Source organism: Melospiza melodia, chromosome Z (genome assembly GCF_035770615.1).
Source record: "Melospiza melodia melodia isolate bMelMel2 chromosome Z, bMelMel2.pri, whole genome shotgun sequence".
In the NCBI taxonomy this organism is placed as follows: Eukaryota; Metazoa; Chordata; class Aves; order Passeriformes; family Passerellidae; genus Melospiza; species Melospiza melodia.
The window spans coordinates 19869210-19892651 of record NC_086226.1 but is presented as its reverse complement, the minus strand read 5'-3'; the positions used below and the strand labels follow the sequence as shown (position 1 = coordinate 19892651).

The following is a 23442-nucleotide window of genomic DNA, read 5'->3' as shown; positions in this document are numbered from 1 at the left end:
CGTATTCAGGTGAAAGGGGGTATTATCAGTGCATGGAATAGTATTTAGAGCAACTTGGTAATAAGAGTCCCAACAACTTTCATAACTCACTTCAGGTTATAAATTATTAGACTGAAATTTCAGACATGGAACAGAAGAAAATAGATTATTTCTTATTCAAAGTACTTCATGGATGCCCACAAGTGCAGAATTCATTTGACCACACTGAAACCATTAACATTTGGCATCTAGTCTAAGCTTCTTCAAACATAGCCTTATTACTTTATCATCAATGAAGAAAATTAGACACCATACTAATATAGCTGTAAACATGCCACCGTAATTGCAACAATAAGAATAGAAATAACAAGATGCACAGCAAGACAAGCAGACAAAGAGAATTCCTTTCCATCTACAGCATAGTACAGCTGAACCCTAGCGACTTACAATGCATAATAGGAAGAAGAAAGGGATAATTCCTTGTAAAGAAGAGGAATAAAGATTCAAATACAAGTTTTAGAATTACATTAAATGTAAAAACAGCCTGTGTATTATTTAGTAAGCAATTATGTTGACATACTGTTTATGTTGACACAGAAAAGGTCATGCTTTTGACATGAAACATCACATGCTATTAAGAAGTCACTATCCATAACTACATCAGTAGTATGCTTAGGGAAAAATAAAATTTGAAGACAAATAAGGGAAAAAGAAAATTTGACAGAACAACTCCAAGTACTGCTGAGAGGAACTGGAATAAATACAGTCCTAATAGAAATTACACTGAACAATAGGAAAGTGATTTTTAAAAGCAACCAAGATTATATATTTAATTTCAGTGTTTGCTGATACGTATGTACAGTTCAAGACAGACTTCCTGGTGAAGTTCCTTACCTGAAGGCCTATCCTGGCAAAGGACATAACTTGGCAACCTAAGATGTGATGCTGAGATTCCTAAAATATGCTGTGGGGGTGGTTATATCTGTCAATATGATATTTGCGGAGGACTTTTCGAATATAGCCCAATCTGAATCATTACAGATTTCAAAACTAAGGCAGCATACTTTCAAATCAAACAGCTACTTCACAGCAGACAAAGTAAATGAGTGAATGTACAAGGCAAATGATTGTACTTGCTCAAGACAGGACGGGAGTGTGTCACTGAATTCTGAACAGGCTGCAAGTGACAGAGCTGAGCTGCTAGAAGCCTTTCTAGGAGGGAATTACAATAATCCTCTCCATCAAAAGGGCATGTGCTGCTGCTGCTGCTGTTAGGTCATCACAGGATAAATAAGAGCACTGTCTACATCAAGCACACCACAGAACAGACATTTTTCAAACTCATTCACTACAGAAATCTCCATAAAGAAGAGGGGGCTGAACTGGAGAATAAATTTTTACTACAATTTCTTACTGCTCTCAAATCCCCAAATCAGACTGCAGTGATGTGTAAGAAGAGAAGGAAATCTCCTAAAGAAAACAAATACATGCTGGTAAGATTTGTGCTTTTGCTGTGGCCAAAGCAGAGATAGCTGACAATATGCCCCTTTCACCTGGCCTATGTGAAAAGGAGAGCTACATTTGGGGAATCTTTTGTGTGAGAGTCACCCAGCTCCTCATCACTGAAACTGGGATAAAATCTTTGATATTTAACATTCCTGCAATACCTGTGAGCACTCACTTCATGACATGATTTTGGTGTCTGCCAAACTAACCTTAAATGTCAGCATTTTATCATTATTCTGACAGCCTGCACCACAAAATTGTTGGCTTCTTCCAGAATCCCAGAATACTTAAGTTTGGAAAGGACCTCTGGAGATCATCTGCTTCAACTCCCTCATGTAAGCAGGAGAATTAGCATTTGATTTCTTTGTGCTTGGGCAAACTGAGATTTTCTTGGATTTACACATGTTGAATTGGCCTATAAACTGAAGAACATGTTGTAAGTTACAGCACCCAAAACCTCCTTGTGTTCATAAATCAGAAAATACTTAAATATGCATATAAATTAAAATGTCAGACTTTGGGTCATCAAGTTGAATTAAGGTTAAAATTATTACATACATTTTAAAAACTTTTTGGTAAAAGTTACATTTTGAAAGAATATCATATTGTTCACACTATTCATGAATTAGTATTATTAAAAGTATTTAAAATTAAGCACCTATCAGCCTCTAATGAACAGTCAGTAACTTGCTTAAAAGAGAAAGCTTATGTGATATAATTTATGAAACTTCTGGTAGCATTATTATTAAAAGTAATGGCTTGTACTCCTGTATTTGTACTCCTGACTGAATTTGAAAGAAAGTCCATAATGGAGTGGGGGAATTAGCTGATGAACTTCCATCAACTATAGCAATAGCCTTCATGAATAATTCAACATCTGCCCATCTCCTCTTATGTCTCAACAGACTAATAGCTGCAGCTACCAAATGACAAGTGTTATTTCTTTTGAAGCTGCTGAAAAAAATACACGGATTATAAAATAATATATATAATAATATTTTCTTTTCCTCTTTTTCACTTATCACCTATAGACACTGGTGAAATTTTACAACAAAAGTAGAAATTTTCAAACGGAATTTTTGGAGTTATGCAACAGGTCTACAGAAACAGATGGGAAAACAATTCAGGTCTTCTACTAAAATTTGGTCCTTTATCTTAAAACAGCCACACAATATACTCATATTACTGTGTCCCTGAAACCTCATTTAGATCAGCTTTGTGCATGTACAAGCTCTCATAACACCTATGGCTTCATGGAGACAGGAAGAAGCTTCTCGGTCTGTTTTAGAATCTAAAGTTTTCTGTAACATGCTGTGTGAGAATTTCACACTTAAAGATGCCAGAAAATAGAGCATGTTTGGTGAATATTCTGATATGGAAAAGAATTTCTCTTTTGCTAGCAAGACTTCAGTAAATGGAAGAAGGAGCTTAAGGAAATAGTAACACGAGTTTCCTTGCGGCTTTCATAGAATATCTTCTCACACTTCAATTCAGAATAGAAACTACAAATCTGCTTATATGTTTTTTTATTAAGCAAGATAGGCAATGAAACCAAAACCAGATTAATTTTAGTCATTCAGAAAAAGATCATCCACAGGCACCAGGCCTTATTGCTTAAAGGAAGAGGTCTCTCGGATAAGTTTGTACAAACAAGTTGACTATTTTTCAGTGTTATTACATAACAGTGGATATTCAGGGAAAGAAAATATTAGCTTAATATAATGCTGAAATAGCTGCAGTTGCCTAGTTTTCTGAGAAGCTACTGTGTACAGAAGTTCTGACTGAGACCTGTAGTGGACAAAATCTTTTTTATGATATAAACTTGATGCTTTGTCTTCTTTTTTTTCCCTATTATTTTAAAATATAGATTATTTCTGTCCATAACCCAGTTTCTGCTTATGGGAAGTGTACTCTCTGCAAAAGAGAAGAAAAATTCTCTGCCTTGCATGCCCCATATAGACAAACATGATAAAAATTAAGGAAGTATCGAAGATTTGAAAATTATCCTGTTGATCAGAGATTACACGTTCCTTAAACATCTGCTTTACCTAATTACAATTAATTGTTTCTTTTCTCAGCTTCAGAAGTGCCCTGGCTCTTCTCATTCAAAAATTTGTCAGGATCTTTCAGTACTTGAATTGCCCAGTGGGTCTGATAAAGGCCTTACTTTAACTGGGATGCACATTGAGCATTTGAGTAAGAGCTTTCTTGCCTGGAATTTTTCTAACAGCATACCGAAGAGAAAGGTTTCATTCTATAATGTCAAATGTATATATTCTACACAATAGAATCTACACAATCAGAAAGATATGTGTTATGTTTTCACCTACTTATGTTTGATATTTTCGCACTCAAGTTTTCAAACAAACTAAAGTGGAATTATAAGACATTCAAAACAACAAAGCTATCTGTCTGTTCTTATTTTTACATTTTTTAGATAACAGAAATAAAAAACTTAAAAAGTTATGGAGACAGTGTATTTGCAAGCTTAAAGACACTGGCAACTAAAAAAAATTAGAATGATATTAATAGCTTTGTCAATTAAGCTCAATATAAGATCATTTAGAAGTGTTACCATGAAAGAGCTCTTTATCATCAGTCATATTAACACTGTGAACATGCTTAAATTTTCTGAATAATGCAGAACCCTCAAAATTACAGTATTTTTCTTCAAAACAATATTCTTATAATTAAAGCACCGTCTATATTTTTGTCAATGACAAATTGTTAGAGAAACAGAGGCCATAATATAATTGGCCAAATAATTAAAATTTGTACATACATTTTTTTGTGTTGAATATTAATCATTTGTAAGGTATCTCTTGCACTGCATAGATGCACACAACTTCTGAGATTTAGGCAGGTGTAGCATGACTGTACACTACAGCAATTCTCTGCCCTGTGTTAGAGTTAGTGGTCAGCTCTGTCTCCATCCAGACAGTCCCCTTCTCTCTTAAATTGTGTATGAATATAAATTTTTCTTGAGTAATATGTTTGTCCTGCATCTGGAGGCAAACAGATTAAATAAACAATTGTCTATTTTTATAAAGAAAAAATTCCCCATACAAACAGTGCTTTCACCAGGGGCAGTACTAGCTCAAGCTGTCATTACTGTTGAAGAACCATGCTTTATGAATAATACATTTTTGAGGACAGCTCACATCACAAAATTAGGTTGTTTCTGCTCATGAAAAATCCACATCTAGCCTTACACAGGGAAAAAATCTGCTTCAGCCAGCTAGAGAGGATGACTCTCCCATTGGAAACATGCTACTGGCAAGGCACTGGAAAATATTTTCACAGGAAAAAGACCCAACTATTCTACTTCCGTAACAGCAAGAAAACATAGTCCTATAATATTAATTATATCTTAATTTTCCAGTGTATAATCATGCATACAACTGATACCTTTAATGATGTCTTCAAGTTATTTATATTACTGTTGAAGTATAAGATGGAAGTATATACAGGATTTACTGACCTGTTTTATATATTGGCTTATTAGAAGGTACGCAGATATCTGCATACTATCACTTAAGTATCAATGTTTATTCCTGAAACATTACTGGGACACTGAAAATACTAGTCCCTATACAGCAGTGATGACAATAAATGGAATACAAAACTTCATGTAAATTAAAAGCTGCAGCACCTGTGAAAAAAAAAAGCTCTCAGTCTATTGCTTTTCTAATAATCATTTGACCAGTTCTCTTATGATTTTATTTCTTTGTTTCTTTGTTTCTTTGTTTGTTTTTTCATGGAAAGTTATCAGCTATGTAAAATGAAAACAAAAAACCTGAAACACCTTCTTTATTTCACATCTTCTTGCTTATTAGGTATTTACAGTGAGATCAGCACTGATGTTTGAAACAGAATCTGAAACTGCTTAGCATTCAGAATAAAGTTCTGTATAGTAAATCTTCAGCTTTGGACTTTATAATCTAATTTGTCCAGTTTGGATGTGTATAAATGTCATCTTTTTGACCACATAAGATTCCATGTAGGATTATAAAATACGAGGCAAATGGTGTTGAGATTCTTGTGTTTAGCATTTAGATCTAAATGCAGTGTATTGTTGTACTAAGCTGCAATGAATTTTATAGACTTTTTAAATTATGATTATTTTGGGGGCGGGGGAGAGAGTTTTTTTGTTTTGGGTTTTGATTTTTTTGTTTGGTTTTTGATTTTGTTTTTGTTTTCAATAAAGGAACCACAATCAATATGATTGAATTTTAAAAAATCAAGGTTGACAGGTGGCACAATGAGAAAATGTTACATTCTGAAGTCTTTCATTTGGTCTTTACCATCTTTCCTGACACTTTGGAGAAGTATCAATTCATCAAGGATTAGGATATAAATTCTATTCTAGAAATGTATTAAATTATCCTTTTCTCTTCTCGCTACCCAAACAACTAATAGGTGTGCTGCAATCTTAGTCTTAAAAGGGTAATAGCTAAGTCGTAAAAATATTTCTGGAGTTAAACTGAGCCTAGCAATCAAGACGTAGAAGTAGTAAAAGTAATCATCTGAGGACCCTATTTTCTCTGTCTGCTTTTTGCATTATATGTGATACACTGATGCTATTTGTCTCCTAGAAATGCCCACATTAACAAATCCCATACTAAATTAATTTTAGGACAAATTAAAAAGTTGAAATTATTTCCAGAAACTTTCAAGGTGTAGCTTGAAAATAGCTCCAAAATACAAGAATACTCTCCTTAAAAAACATACAAATTAAAAATATTATGATGAAAAACAGGGGTTACAGTCATCTTTTAATTCAACCTATCTATAAAATCAGGAGAAATTACGTTTGGTATTCTTACATTTATTTTTTCGAGACCAAAATATGCCAACATATATAAAAGTATATATGAAGACCACACTAAAATTACTGTATTTTTAAAGCATAATACAGAAGATTTTAGTTTAGATGAAAGATTTTTATTTTATATAATAACTGTATATATATAGAGAAAGAACACCACATGTTTATGGACTGATTATTTTTGGAGGTCTAATTGAAGAGACATTTTGACCGTTTTGTTTACAATTTAAGGCATACTCAGCAGCATGCAATCATAGTTTGAAAACCATACATATTTGTATAAAAAGCACATACACACACACACACATATACATATATATATATATTTATATATGCGCATGTACATATGTATAAATATATGTACATGATCATAAGAAACAAATTTACAGAAAAACCACACGCCTAGTTAATCTCAGTCTACCACTGTAGCATATTTACAGATAGCCTTTTTAACATAATAATCTATCAATGATACAAAATCTGCAACTAGGTGAGGGACAACAATATGAATTCAGAGTTGTAAGTATATAAAGGCATTTCCCAAAATGAAATAGTCTTTTTAAAAAATCCTAAAAATATCCTGGTCTATTTTTTTATCTAAAAATATAGACCAAATTTATTTAAATATGTTTAATTTATGTTAATGTATATATGCAGATATTTCAAAGCAAACCAAAACTAGGCTCACTAAACTAGTTTTCAGTTTGGGTAATTAATAGAGATTCTAGGTGTGGAAGATTTTTTTCTTTTAGCTGTAGAATAAAAAAAAAATAAAGAAGCCAGAGCTGTCAGCCTGTATGAACAAAGTACAATTCAAAAGGAAAATTTAGGTCAAAATAAAAGTATTATAGGAAATATCAGCTTGTAAACCAAATTCTATTTTTTAATAAACATGTAGAATGCCTATACATATTCAATATTAGTGGTTTTTTGATGGCTCATACTGTAAACTTAAAAATTCAGTGTGGAAATTGCTGCTGTCATCTCTGCCTTCATTGAGATAGAGGTAGAAAGCAGCAAAGAAGGAACACAAAATTTTAGCTGGTGATTAGTTTTTTCTTTGGCAAAGACAGTGAGAACACCCTATCACCTAATAAACAGTGTTTTTCTTGTTAGATACCTTCCATAAAGTTTAATTACTTACACCAAGTCTTCCTTTTGAACACTGGGAAGAAAGGCAAGACATTCATAATAGTAAAAAAAAAAAACTTCATTTATTTCCATCTACCTTCTTTTTTATTATCCTGTTTGTTCATGCTGTCAAGGCCAAGGGTAGAGCCGTTCATTAATGTGTATTTGCACAGCATCCTGTACAGGCCCTAATCTATGTTAAGATATGTTACCAAAATATCACAATAAATGATTAAGATTTATAGCTTTTATCCTGTAGGCAATAAAGTAAAAAAAAAAATCATTTTTTTATTTATTTCTGTTCAGCCTCTTACTGACTATAACTTTGCACAAGAAGGAACACATTATCCCCGTATACAAAATCCTTTTGTATAATTAATGTACATTCAGGATACTTAAGAGTGCATGTGTTTGGATGATCAGGATTATTTATAAATGGGAAAATTTGTATTTATATTATAAAATATAAAAAAACCACTATAATATTGTCTAAAATAGTTGGAAATACTACATTTATTCCCAAATGGCCAGAATTACTGTTGCCACTTGTAACTGAGGCCTGTCAACATTCTGTGGCGATTTCTGTAATACATATAATTGGCAAATGTTAACTTTACAAAGTAGGAATTAAAAAAGAAAGCTAAGATGACAACAAGACCCTGTTTAACCCAATGCAAAATTGCCCGGATAAAACCCCAAGACTGAACAATATGTAAAAAAAATAAAAATAATTAACTTCTTCTCAGTTACTTAGAAAAGAGAATCCTGTATAAGTGACTACAGCAGCATGTTCTGCCACATTTTTTTCATAACTGAACCCTGTCAATGACAGCAAAACAGATTGTGTGCATCTGCTGGGAATGAGCCAGATGACAGTGGAAGAAACACACATGGATACCTTGGCACAACTACTAAAGAAGTAGAAGAAAAATGGACAGAAAGAAGCAGAAAGTTCTAAACTTTAATTAAAATGAATTTCTAGCAAAAGTGAAGTTCTAAGAATCTGTTCCTTTGCTTTAGACTGTAAGTCTCTAAAAGTCACCACATATTTACAGTCTACGTTGCCTTGTTTATTCCCCATGGTACTCATATGGACACTGTTACCACAGTGCTTGGGTCACACAGAATCTGCCTCAGGGAAATACCATCTCGTTCTACAGACCGGGAATTGATGCATGAGCAAAGTGAAATCTTCACAGTGATCTAAAAGAGGCTCTGGAAGAGTTGATTCCGCACTTCCCAAATAAAAGCTGCCATCACAGACACTAGAATACCCTTCCTCTGCTTAGCTATGCTCTCAGACCAAAGTAGCATTATACCTAAAACCACTGCAAAACAAATAACCTGCTAATACTCTAGCATTAGAGGATATGGTCCTCTCACGTGTTGAATTAGCATAAATCGTGATTGAGTCAGCTTTGCTATTTCTGCTTGCATCTTCTCAAGTTTCACTTGCATATGTGGATTGTGAACCCAAGATGGCTTTAAAAAGAATTGGCGAGTTACAGGTCAATAAAAAAATGGCACCACAAATAATTGTAACTATGTATTCTCACATAAAAGGAGAACCTGATCTTCAATAAACAGTAAAAAGCACTCTCCAGCTATTGACTCATCATGGCACCAGAACTGCATGCTTATACTCAGGAAAGAATTCAGAAATTCTGATGAGTCTGTAAAATCTTTTTGTTCAGCTGTAAAGTAATTTACATTGTTCCCCTTTTGGTTAATTGAAGATAAACTAAATACTTCAAGACAGACCAAATAAGCTTGCTCCTCCCTCCCTCCCCCCCCCCCCCATCTCTTTTTTGATAATTAGCATTCCAGCAAAAAGAACATACAAACTATTCGGAATTTTGTCATGACGTTTTACACACTTTTGTCTTATACATCAGGAATAAAATGGGACTGCCATCTGAGTGGAGATTCATACACCGCCTAATGGTCTGAGCACCTTAAGTAATCTGGAGCACATGGAAGTCTTATGAGGCCAGCAGTCTCAGCCTGTATACACTCCATCTACAGTGATTATGTGGTATTCTGAAAGTACTTCAAAATCACATTAGAAAAACGGAATGATTTTGCTTTGTGAAACCCATACAGATTGTTACATAACACAATTAACATCTAGCAGACAGAAGCTGAGGTATACTCTCCTAATCTGAGAACAGCTCTAGAAAAGCATAAAATGTACCTTCACATTCCATCTCATTTCGGGATGTGTGAATGGCAAGCACACACGTACACCCAAGAGGGACTTAGAAAACTGCTTAAGTCTGCTTATAATGCTCTTGATCAAAGAAGTGGTACATCTTTATACATTCTTCCCAGGGTGGTCCAGAAGAGAAGATAAGAAGATCTTCTTTTGAAATGCTCTATTCAAATGGTACCTTTCTTTCTAATGAGTCTGGAAAAAGAGTCAGAGCAGAACTGAGAAAAAGAAGTGGATGTTAATTAACAGTATGAATCCCGTACATAAATCAGTTTTTAGTAGGTCATTAAGTTAGTAAAGTTATGCTAAAATACATGAACAAAGGACATAGTGTCATATATTTACTTATGTCTTAAATACTCTTAAATAAATGCCTTATTATATTTTGATGTAAGTTCTCTTCATGAGAAGAGATCAGAACTTCCAAATTATAGTAAAAGAAAAGGAAAAAGCAGCATGTTTTTATAACTTAGGAGCAGCTTCAAGCTGTTGCAAAAATACTAGTCAAGATGGACTATCCACAACTTTTTAACTGGACTTTTCTTCATTAATTCAAGCCTAATAATGTGGTCAAGAAATCAGCTTTTGACTCACACCCACATATTCAACAGGCACATTAATTATACAAGAAACTGGCTGAAGAGTCATGCATGCTAGGCCACAAGGTCTTTCCTAAAAGACCACCCAAACTCTGGGTGTGAAGATGAGAGAGAACATGCAAAAAAATGGTTATTTTGGAAGTAATTTTTCTCTTATAGGTTTATGAAACACTCTGAGGTAGACTGAGAGATTTAGCACACCCTCGACCTGTAATTCCTGTCTCAGCCAACGCAGAATCAATTGATTACTCACTCACAGCGTGCTCACTGTCCTCACAGTCAAATATCTCTTTGTGTTTCTAGCGCTTATCAGAGATTTCAGAGCTTCATTAGACATGGTAAGTATCTGTTCAAAAGCTAACTCAAATGAAAGGATGAGGTCACTAAAAATTATGAAAGACTGTCACAGAAGTATTTATTATCTAATTTTATGTATTTAGATGAATGCACTTGCTATTATAAAGGTAAAATCAAAAGAATTATTTTCTTATACATTGTATTTTATAAAGTAAAATCAAACTTTTCAGACAATGCAATAGCAAAGATGGCATTGAATTGGTTGTTTAAACTAGCTATAAGTTTAAACAGAAAGCTATATTACAGACTAGAATGATAGAAAGGCTTGCATTTTTTAGTAAGAGAGGTAAAAGATTGAGAGACTATCTCAATAGGTAAGGAACTATGGCATTCCAGCAAAACATAACCCAATTACAGTTCTTCCTTTGATGGCTATTTCATTACCTATAGAAAAATGTAACGGCCTCAAATTTGGAAACTGAGACTAGCTTTCTCCCACAATATTCTATAATCAATGGAAAAGAGAATTTACTATTAACTGCTCTATGTTAGGAGTAGGAAGTCTTTCCAGTCAGGTTTCTCAACTCTTGAATTTCTGACATAAAAATTAAACCAATACTCATAAAGAACTTCCAGAATTAATTTGGGATGTGAATTGCAGTAGACAACAGGACACAGCAAAGTAAAACCTAGATTCCACTTTTAGATGTTGCCCTAAGTCCTTTCTAATTTTCTGAACAGATTCTAACACAAAATTAAGGTTTTAGTAAAAGTGATAATTTCACTCCACTCAGGCATTTCATAACAGACTTGCACAAAAAAAAAAAAAGAAAGAAATTTGCAGTTCCATTGAAAATTTACACTTGGTGGTTCTGAGTCCCTTAGTCCCTTTTATACTGTTTTTCAGCTTTTGCCCTTCACTTGCAATTTTTTTTACCTTGCATCTGTTGCCTTAAATAAAGTTCATGTATCTCTTCGGAGATGATGATTACTGAATTGTACATTACGGATAAACATACATTTTTAAAATACTCCCAATATTTTAAGGTTTTGGAATTCATATTGAAAGATCCTCCTCCCTAGCCTCCTTGGAAATTGAAACTGATGGGTTACATTTGGTGCTGACAATTATTGCATTTAAGAAACTTGTTCAAATTTTGGAGCACACTTTGAAATGGAATGTGCCATATGCTCACCTTTTCAAAAGAAAGCCTACATTTTAGATTTAGGTATCTAGTTTAGATCATGGTAATAGAAAGTGGTCTTTGTGAACAGACATAAGAGTGGGTATTTATTTAACTAGTCTGCATATAAGAGTAGGATGTAGTATGAAAAAAAAACATATGAAAATAGAATGCTGATGATTCTTTCTTTCACATATCATCATCAGAATCTCACAAAACTATACATCTTTAAATTCCTTGCAATTTTAAAGAGACTTTTTTAATATATCCACATTGTATTTTGAATTTATATTTATCAAACATGGGAGTTGTATTTTTAGAATGGTATTTAATTCATAGAGCAATCTTCTGATCCATTAGTGGATTACATCTGGAAACCAGTAAAAGGGGTGAACAAATACTTTCTTCCTGACTATTCTCAAAATTACTTTTTATCAGAAATCTGTAGAAGTGTCCTCTTGGAGCAGTGTGGTGGTCTCATGAGGGGTTTGCTTGTAATCATATACATAAAAATGTGGTAGAACAGAGGGCTACTGTTCTACAGTGGTGACTTTTAGAGACTTGTAACAGAAAGCAGCTCAAGAAAATCATAATTTGTCCAGATAGGTGACAAGTACTGCTCCTAAAAACAGAGCAGAATGTCTCTCTATTTTTGTCACACCTCTGTTGCATGGTATATTGCTTCTTGCTGTTATATATTGATGAAATAAAAACACACCCTGCCTCCATTGAGAAATTCTTGCACCCTCAGATATGTGTATTACTACATGATTAGAAATATAGAGAAATAATCCTAATAACATTAAAAATATGATGCCAAAATAGTAACTTTTCTATTGCCTGCTTTTTATCTGTCATAATGATTTGCATTATGCCTATCACCACTGTATCACCTCTCAAGCAATTTTTAAAAATATGAAATTCCAGAAAAGATAGCATGCAGTAAGGATGCATTCTATATTACTATTTTGCATGTCACCACTCAGTGTAATACTAAGCCTGTGACACTATCTACTGGAAGCATAACTGAACTAAATGCAAGGTTCTCAATGAGGATTTAAGTACTGGAACATGTATTGAAAATAGATTTTCATTTTGCTTTGTCAATAACAATTTTTGGAAAACCTAAAAAAATATTTGTCCAACTTGTATGCCAATATTACAGGAAATGTAGAAGATCATTCTTCTCTTTCTGTCCTATGCATAATCTTTTTTATGGCAGCATCAACTGCCATAAAATAGAAACATCAGATCCTGTTTCCCCTGTGAAGATATGCAGATTTCTACCTACCAAGGATACAACTATAATTATAGGAAGTTTGCTTCAATTAGGTAGCTTGGCAATCATTTCATCATGTTTTAAGAGTAAAGTGGAAAAAAATTTTTCCACTTCTTTTCCATTTGATATACATTTTGAACATAAATTTATATTATTTCCAATTGTTAACTACACATCATATAACAAAGAGTACTAGCCTGGCTTATAGTTTTTAAAATGTGTATATTCAAGAACATGAATGACATTTGTTTTAGTTTTAAACGACCATACCAGTATACACTCTTACCAACATTTATGGTCATATTTATAATTTCTAAAATTTGTCTACATGTGTTTTGGATAAAGTTATAATTTTTGCATGCCACTGCATGCATGTATTTTCTGGCTCAGTATTCTGAAATAAAAAATATGTCATGAAGAAGATTAGTAAGTATGCAAATTCACAAATTTCATAGATTGCACTGGGGTCATAACATGGATTTTTTTCTCATTCCTCTGCATATCATATGATATGTCCATCTCATAAACATAAACAAGATGACGGGAAAACTGACAATTTCTCCAAGATTCTGTTGGCAAAATCAAATCAAATTTGTGTCATCAAATACCGTTCCAAAGATCTTTCCTTACAGCCTTACAACATATTTCAATCAACAATGAGTAAGACCACTGCCCTATGTCTGCAACAATTAAAGATTATTCACAGCAAGATTAATTATATACACTTCAACAGGAACTTTTAATGAAAAAATTCTGCAAGATTAAAGTTTTAAGTTTGACCAACATGACTAACTCTCCTTCACTGTATCCCATCTTAACAAATAGACCATACCTATGTTCTTCTAACACCCCAAAAGCCTTCCTCCTCTATTGCTGTTTTGCCACTTATCATAAGCAGAAACACATTCAGGACTCTGATGGACAGACATATAGCAGTCCCGAGGCTAAATCTAGAGAACATACTGTCTCCTGCTGGTTCCACAGAATATCCCCAGAATATTAACATTTTTATAGTAGTAACTTAGGCATTCCCATGGGATATGGCCATCAAAAGCGAGTTCTTGGTAGTAAAATTCAGAGGCTGAAATGCCAGGCTGAAGGAGACACATAGGCCAGCATTAGAGGATGGTCACAGGATCTCAGTGTCCTATTGTTTGTCTACAATGCCCTCCCGTCCTAGCCCTCATTTTGGGGACATCTTTTCCACCCAACTCTGATGAAATTATTTAAAACAGTGTTCATTGAGAAGTCCATATTGAATTTTTAAATGAAAAGTGCTGCAGTCAAACTTCTTACAGGGCAAATATTTCTGAAACATTGTAATTTATCTGATAACCCAACAATATCTTAACAATCTTGTTTAAAATGGACTATTATTTCAAATATAATGTCATATTGAATTTTTTTTCACTATGAGGAAGAATTTTATTCAAAATCACACAAATAGCACATGCTAATCTGTGACTTGATTTTTTATATTACTAAAATTAATGTTCCACGTGGATGGTGTTCTGTAATGTGTCAACTTGTTCTGATGTGGTCTATAAACAATTTCACAAGCCTCCCTCTTTGCCCTCTGTACATACTTTCCTAACAGCTATTGACTGACAACTTAAAAGTAAATAGTGAAATTTACCTGAGCGCGGTTTCCACAAGTGGCATGCACCCTATATCTATAAAAGCAAACATAAATAATGTTGTTTCTAATCCAGTTCACTTAGACTTTGAGATTACAGCATGAAAAATATGAGATAGTAATATTTAAGGTGAATTCCTGCACTGGTATTTGGTTGATAATTTTTATTATAAACTTAATTTAATCAATGATACAGTTGAAGAACTAAGAGTAAGATAAGACTTGATAGATTTGGATCTAAGTTTCATATCAGCTTTATAACCTGGGAAAAGAAGGCAGAGGAGCTGTATGCCATCTGTTCAATTCCGTCCTTAATCTGTGGGCTGCCTTATGGTTAGCTTAAATGAAGGAAGCAGATACTGACTGACTTCCAGGACCAGCTGTACTGGCCAAGATCACTGAAGCTCTCTTCACTCGAGCTCTTGCAGGCTTCCAATATTGGGGAAGGTGCCAGAAGGCAGAAATAAGTACATCAACCCTGCTGCAGCAGGTGACTGCTAAAACACCTGTCCAGGGGATTGCAAATGGGGCATAGTCTATCTGACCTCACTGGTGTGATTACTGAATCCATATTGTGCCAGTGTATTCCACATAGGACTAAAATAACTCTCAGACAATTTGTCCAGAAATTGTTCTAAGTCCGATAACACAAGTGTAGGCTGTAATTTAGATCTCAGCAATCTAAATGTAGTTGTTTAAACAAAAAAAGAAAAAAAAAACAAAAAAAAAAAAAAAGAAAGGGAAAAAAAGCTGGGTGGGGTTCTGTTTGGGAGTATTTCAGAGTATCAGTCCTACACTGGAAATGACACGGATTCTTTTTTGCTGCACTTCCCCCTATTTTTCTTCCACATTTACTTTCTCTTCACAATGCAAGCTGCAATGTAATATATCAGAAAATTCTAAGCATGGTAGCTTTCCTCACAGAATAACAGGTGTCATTTACATACTTTGAAACACCTTCAAGATGTAAGGAAGTTTAAAGGACAGGCTTCTACGTCATATTTCTTGGGTTAAATAAATTACTGATCTTGCACTTTAAAACTACTGGGAGAAAAATGCTATGTTAAAAGGGTTGATAGCAAAACACAATCCTAAAATACGCACTTTTAAAATCTTCTAAATTCAGATACTAATTTGCAAGACCAAGATTTGCATATATAGACTTAACTCTATGCATTCGGTCAGAATTTTTCTGTAAGTAGGCCCCTTAATTTATTGTATGCGCATTGAGAAGACACAAATTTTTGTTACTCATATTAACTCTTAAACTTTGATTTTTAATTGTAAACTGACTATATATCTTTAGATTTCTTGAACAGAATAAGTACCAAGGAATTTCACTGCTTTTCTTAGCATAATAGGCTTTATTTCCAATTCAGTTTTCACTAAATTGATCTCATACTTTACATAAAACTGTGGCATTGATTGTGTAAGAGTATTCTCAGTCTTGACTGCTTCTTTATTATTATAAGAGCATACATGACAGATCCAATATTCAGCTGAGGCCCCTAGGTTTTACTTTGAATTGATGCTAGATAACTTTTTGAAAATTAAACTTTTCCATAAAATAAAAGGTAAAAAATTCTACTGTCGTCTGATAGAGCTGAATGTGGTTTTTTGAGGCATTCAGAAGTTATACGACCAGACTGCACTTGTAAGAAAAGGACACTGTCTTTACCACTTCAAACTCCATCTCAATATTTTATGCAAATGAACTGTTTTTCAGAAGTACTGATCATCCACACACACAACTAAAAGAGTAAGATGCACATTTTGTGAATTTGAAAACTGTCTTCACAGAGTTTTCTTGATCATACAACAGTAAAATAATCAGGAATGGCTACAAAATACGGTAAGTATTCTTTGAGGACTGTAGTGAGTGAGCATGTTGCAGACCAGTGTTTTTTAATATTATTTGGCTGTGAGGTCCCTTAGGACATTTCAAACATTTCTATAACTGCATTTATTGCCTATTTTGAGGGCTTACTTTTCAAAGCATCATGCTAGCAAATGTTTAAAATTCCTTTTTAAGGAATTTTTTGAGCCTAATAATGCATTGTTGAGAAATTCATTTAATGCACATAGGAAACAAAAGGAGAAAATGAAAACGTACCCTATCTTACTTAAACTATATAACTTAAACTTTTCAAAACACAGCTAGGCAAAGCTATAGTGAAAGAAAATAGAAATGCACCTTCAGTATCCATTAAAATGAGACATCTGAATTTATATGAGTTTCTTGTCTGATTAAAATAATGCATACAAAATTAAAAACATAAATATTAATTTTATGTACCACATAAGATGAAGAAAATGAAAGAATAATGTTTACATTTATGGTTGACTCATTAGTGTTTTATTATGTGAAACACTAGGAGGCATCAGTTGGGTAAAAAAAGAGTTCTTTTGAAATATTATATGAAATTATCATAGAATTTATCAGCTTTCTATTTCCATACTTCTAAATGTTAAGGCTGTACATTTTAACTAAATTATGCAAATAGGAAAAAACTCTACTCTCACTGATAAATGACATATTTAATAATACAGGGGCAGCACTTAATTTCTTGGCTATTTTCAAATCAGACTACACACATGCAACACAAATAATAGTTTTTAAACCCATTATATTTTAAAAAATAAGAGAATAAAATAAGATTCTTTAGTTGTTGTTCAATATTATAACTTCTGCTAAATCTGTAAAGCCCTGACACATTTAAGGTACACTCCTCTGCTCATAAGCTCTTAATATGGTTAAGTGCAGTGTAGTTCTAGACACTTTTTAGAGCCTAGTCACTTTTAGTAACTTTAAATTGTGATTACAGAAAAATATCTAGACAAATATATTTTTTAAAAAAATCCAAGAACCAAGAATCTACCACATTTTATTTGTTTTTCTCCAAAGTGGTGTATTAAGAAGTTTTTATAAAATTTGTGTAACAATGCTATAAGTGGCTGTACTTTCACTATAAAGTCATACATGTCCAGTAATGGTCAAAATTGAGTTTTCCATTATTTGAATTACATTTAAAAATGACTAAGCAACAGAGTTCTAGTTGTCTCATACAATAATCACTTAAAAGTGAAGTGTGTCTTGATATGCCACAGCAATCAGCTTTTATTGCTGTCCAATCAAAATGACATGTGAACTGCCTAATCCTTCTTTTGTAAGGCACATAAGACTTTGTTGTCACTGTTGGTTTTGTGAATTGCCCCTATAAGCTGGTCTGATTTCCTAAAGATGACAGATCTCAGTGAATAGACAACCTCTCCTGCATGCAGTCAATGAGACAGTGACAATAAAGTGGAGGGCTGAAGACACTAGCTTTTAATCACCTGTCCATATGTATCACTGATCATCAGTTCTAAGAAAATGACCTTAAAGCTGGTCAGAGGACTCAAGTAATTACTTCTAAAAATAGTTTAAAAATTCAGTTTTTCAATTTTTCACTTGCACCATCAGTGTTTGCTGACCAAAGTTCTTCTGAATCCATCTTGCTTCTAAAGCAGGATCCAAAATTCTATTTTCATCCTTTTCAAATATCAGAATTCTAACTCTGTTTGTTAAGCTCAAAATTTTCTAGCTTTCAGAATTAAATGTATTATTTTAAAAATATTTTGTACCGAAATCATTACAGAGCATAAATGAGGATATAGCAAAATCTCTCTGCTGATATCAAATAGCAAAATTAAAAAACATAAAATGCATAAAAAATGTAAGTGTTTTGGCCATGATTCAGGATGCTGAAGCAAGGACTATAAATTCTTGGAAATTACATAACAGTTTATATAGATTCATCTCCATCATCAGTTTTTTTGAAAAAATACCAATACACCTTACTTGATTTTTGGAAAAATTATCACACAATTTTGAATAATTATATCAAACAGATAAAAATGGACCTTAATGTATCAAACAGCAAGTCGTTTTTCTTTCAAGAGCCTAGTAACAATTAATGACTTCTTCCTTAAAGGAATGTAGAAATAACTTCAGCTGTCTCTGAAAATGAACTAAACTATCCTGATGAACAATAAATTAATCTGTTCTAGAGAAAAGTAAAACTAAAAGAAATTAATTTGGCAAAATATTCTATTTACAACTCCTGCTCAGTTCCTAAGTTTCTATATGATTACTTTTATCTACTGAATAATGAGTTACCAAAATATTTCTTAAGCAAACTTTTGTGAAAAGCTTCAGGAATTTCATTTCTCTTTGTCTTTAACATTATAGGCATTTTTTAAAAAAGAACCATTTAAGAAAGGTATGTCTGGTTTTAAATATACATGTTGCAGGTAGATGAAATGTCTAAAAAAAGGAAAAAAATGTGGATCCCATATTGGAAGAAAATTCACAGTAAGAAATTATTTTAATTAATTTTCTTATTATGGTCTAAAACTAGAAATTCGGGAACATAACTGTAAAAGACTTACATCTCCCACACTATTCACCATTTAGTACCAATTTTAATAAGGCTCCTAAACTTACATTTCCTTTTTTCTTGGTCAAATAATCTTAAGAGGATGCAGACAGTATATGATCCCTGCATTCTTTTATAAGACATTGAAAGCGACATTCTTTACATCTCTATCCTATGAAAGCTTTAGGACAGGCAAGAGGTTTAGTCTCTTTGGGTCCTGATCCTGTAAATTGTTATCCCTGCGACTTGCTCATTTTCTTACAAGTAGTCTCAGCATTGACAGTGGGACTAGTTGTGTAAGAACTCCTCGCATGAAAGAGCCTTCCCACGTTCAGGTCCCAGAGCTACCTTCTCATACTATGTAGAGCATATTAGTATAAACATACATGAACAGTGAGTTTTTAAACTAAAAGTACATGTGCAACCAGGAACATAGACACCTGGGATTAAGGGCCATTGTCTTAAGTTGTTTTTCAAGAAATTTTTCTATTACTTCCAAAAGGACAGACTTGTGGGCAGGTATTTCAGCATAGACTCATTATGAATTATGTACTCATTAACACAGAAGGAATAATATAATGGATATTTTAGGAAAACTAATAAAGTAAGAAAGTTTTGTGGGTTTTGGACTTAAAGTAAGTTACTTGAAATCCTGTAACATATACAGTTCACAATATAACAAATGCCCAGAGAAACCATATGACTTATTGTTTGCACTGAAAATTAGTATGTGTTGGAGTAGTGGTTCACAGGTGGTACTATTTCCTTGCCCTGCCAAGCATCTAGGGATTAGTTATTATACTCTATATCATATAAACGTCTTTACTCTTCAAACACAATAGCAGGAAAGTGACAATAAAAGATATCTAGTCTTCCAAATGAGAAGTTGCTCCTAAAATAGTTTGTCAATCATCTTATAGTTATTTTAAAGTAAAGATATGAAACTAGGACATATGCCATTAAGATGACTGTCAGATATGTGCAAGGAAAATTTTGTGTCAAAGCTATTATTTTCTGATCATCAGCAAAGTACTGGTAAAGTGCCTTTCTCTGTTTAATTCTCTTAAACCTTTAGTCTTAAATTGTCTATTACAGTATTTATTTAAGTATGTAGTTATTTGGTAATAATAATCATTACACACAATAAAGAAAATAGAACTTTTCTATAAAAGACAATGCTTAGATACCCACAATGATTCATTGAATTTTGTTTTGCGCCATGCTGCATTGCTTTCTTCTTATTATTATTGTTAGTAGTAGTACTATGGAAATGGCATTATTAACTTGTTTTTTGTACTTGTTTTGTTTTTCAGGCTGACAAGAGGTCACGCTAAGTTTTATGGGAAATAATAAGTATTCTAATTATATAATGCAACAATAATCTTACAAGTCTCTCATTTACATTAAACTTTATCTTAGCCTGTAAGTGATTGTACTGCAATTATGTCAGCTAGTTCTGTAATTCTGATTAGCTCCTTTGTGTAAAAAATTTAAAGATTACTCAAAGTACTGTGTAAAGACCAAAGCATACTGTTCCAAAATCGGCTTGCAGACCATCACTTAACTTCCCACATAAATGCAAGGGGTCTTTCCATCTCAAACATAAGTAATTCAGATGAAAGATGTACAAAGTTGAACACTTGCAAGCATGCACTACTTAAACTCAAGACTGAAGAGCCTGTGATACAACTAAGTTTAAGAGCATTTCACTGAAACTAGATTGTTTCCCTAGTCTGATAAATCAGAGTGCAAGCACTACAAGGTCATAGCTTTTAAATCAACTAAGAGCCATCTAAATCAAATAAGCTTCCAATTCTTCATAATATCAAGAACAAAAATTATGTAAACTAACTTCATCGAAGTTTAAACACTTATGACACTGATAGAGACAAGTTCGCCATAATTTACTAGAGATTTAACTCGTTTTTAGCAAGCCACTTTTAAGCAACTGCACAGTCACACACTAAAAGTCTGCAAGCAACCTCAATCCCAGTTTACATAAAATGACTGATACATTATTCAAACGCGATAGGAAATGTACCTAGGGCTTTTGTACCATGCCCACCACATTTTATTCTGACGCTGAATTTCACATGTACTTACATTGTAAACAGTTAGCTGTTTGGCTGATCAGACTAGTCCTTCAGATATTTTCCTTTCATAGGAAAAAGAAAAAATCCCTTTACTTCTTCCAGTCTTAAATATTCACCACCTGGTTCAACATGCAGCCGCCTTGAATCACACACACAACCTTCAAAGTCAATCCAATAAGCAGCCAGAAGATGCCTGGGGTGTGTGCGTGTGCGTGTGCGTGTGCGTGTGTGTGGTGCGCGTGTGTGCTGCGTGGAGGAGGAGAAAGTGCCTGAGCTGCTGGTCGGATTAAAAGTAACCGGACTCGTCCTGAGATCGTCCAGGAAGGAAGTGGCAGCAGGCGAATGGGAAAAGGCGAATAGCTCACAACCTCTGTAACATCGCGGAGGGGAAGGGGGAGGCGAGAAAGGGATTCAAACCGTACTCCTGATGAGGTGTCCTTTTCTACTTCTCTCTCTTCCTCCTTTTTCTTCTTTTTACCGTGTCTCTATTTCTCTACCTCTCCCACAATCCCAAACGAATGACTCTCTCCTCCCAAGCTCAAGAAATAATCAGTTTCAGTCTCACAAAAAGGGGGCGGGATCAGATCTCGAAAGCGTTTTAATAAAACAAACATAGAGCAGCAGCAGCAGCGGCAGCAGTTCCTTGCCCCTCTAGTCTAAACTAGATTGATAAATTGCTCCACTACACTACTTTAATTATGTATATGGTATGCAGAATAAATCACTGAGCATCAGCACCTCAATCAAGCACTTTTAAAATGATAATTGCATCTTGGGTGAATCAATCTTTCCATTCCTGACATTTTGCTAATTTTAGTTTTACGGTGGGGGTAATGGCATATGCCACACGCAAACCTAATGACATCCTTTATTACACAAAGCGAAGACAAGGCGGCGAGCCGCTGAGTGTTTTCCCCCCTCCTGGCGGGGTAGCACAGCGTGCGGAGGGAAGGCAGGAGGGCTGCGAACCTGGGAGGCGCGCATCGCCCGCGGCAGCGCATCTGGGGCCGGTCAGCGCGGCAGGTCAGGTCCCGGCTGTGGCGAGTAACCAAGCTCACCGCGCCCGGGGACCTGCGGAGCCCAGGGTTCGGAACGCCCCTGGTGTCGCATCCCCGTCACCCCCGAGGCGGTACCTTCGGAGCGCCTTCACCTCGGTCGGGAAGGGGCGGGCGCCGAGAGGGGGCAGCCGGCCCGCGGCCTGCACTGCGACCCAGAGGGCGCCTACCCCGGCGCCGCCTCCGGAGCGCAGTAGGGCTGCGGCGCTCCGGCACTTGCCCCCGCCCCCGAGACCTCCTGCCCGGCCCCTTGGCTGGGCTCCCCCTCCCGAGAGCGGCGCCTGCTGAGCAGCCCAACTTTCCCAAGTCCTCCGGCTCCGCGTCCTGCGCCACGGGGAGCGGCTCCGGCGCAGCGCCGGCTCAGCGGCGCCTTCCCCGTGATCACAGCGGCCACATCCCGGCCCGCTCGCCTCCTCCAGCACGGCCCGGCCGCGGGAAACTGCCGGAGACGGTCTCGGGCCGGTCTCACCCGGGAGCCTTGAGAGCACGCTGTGTGTGGACAGGGCTTTATTTTATTTTTAATAGGTTCAGTCGCTACTAAAACTGAACTGGAAGGACTGCACTGTTAGTTTGAATCCAGATTAAGCACATGCAGTGATTTGAGTAAAATTGGATCTTGCATATGCTTTTAAAATTTTTGTGTCGATAGCCAACTTTTATGGTCCTTTGGGAGGAGCAGGGGAGTTTGTAAAGAGTATTATTTGTATGATAGATGCTGGAACAGCACATGTGATAAAACCAAATGACTTATTCAAACACAGAGATAAATATATATTTGGGTTATTTTAATACAAGTCCTTGGTCTCACAGTCTTTTCCCTTAGAAACATCTCATTGGGCCACTGACCTACTTCCAAAGTATTTGACAGTGAATAAATACCTTTTCAGTTCAAATGCACTCTTTAAAACATGGATGCTCAAAGCGCAGTCAGAGCAAAACAAAGCTCAAGTAGTTCTAACAAGCACTCTGCAATTGCTCACAATGCAAACCCTTAGAGAATACTGAGGGTCTCATCCATGTCATGGTCTGTCTGGGTGAGAGTGCACCACGCTCCGTGCAGTGACATGCTACAAATGTACCCACACCAATAATGACAGTGATGCTGATGTGCTCAGAGCTACCAGGCAGATACATGTGAAGCACACTGTACGCGGTGGTAAGAGGCACATGTGCACCACAGTGTTAGCACAGCCTGGAAAACACTGGGAAATAAATACTTTCTCAG

At 35.1% G+C, this 23442-nt stretch overlaps 1 protein-coding gene across 19 annotated transcripts in view; it reads right to left on the bottom strand.

Moving 5' to 3' along the window:
- Nucleotides 1–23442, bottom strand: part of MEF2C (myocyte enhancer factor 2C) — a 139044-nt gene that overhangs the window by 103559 nt on the left and 12043 nt on the right. For 2 of the 19 annotated variants that reach the window (XM_063180318.1, XM_063180324.1), the window contains exon 3: nt 9639–9851. The exons of 13 other annotated variants lie outside the window; for them this stretch is intronic. The gene's annotated coding sequence lies outside the window, so the exon portion shown is untranslated. Of the gene's footprint in view, nt 1–9638; nt 9875–21172; nt 21702–23442 lie in introns of those variants that run through there. 4 more of the 19 variants (XM_063180321.1, XM_063180326.1, XM_063180325.1 and 1 more) reach the window with 3 other exon arrangements.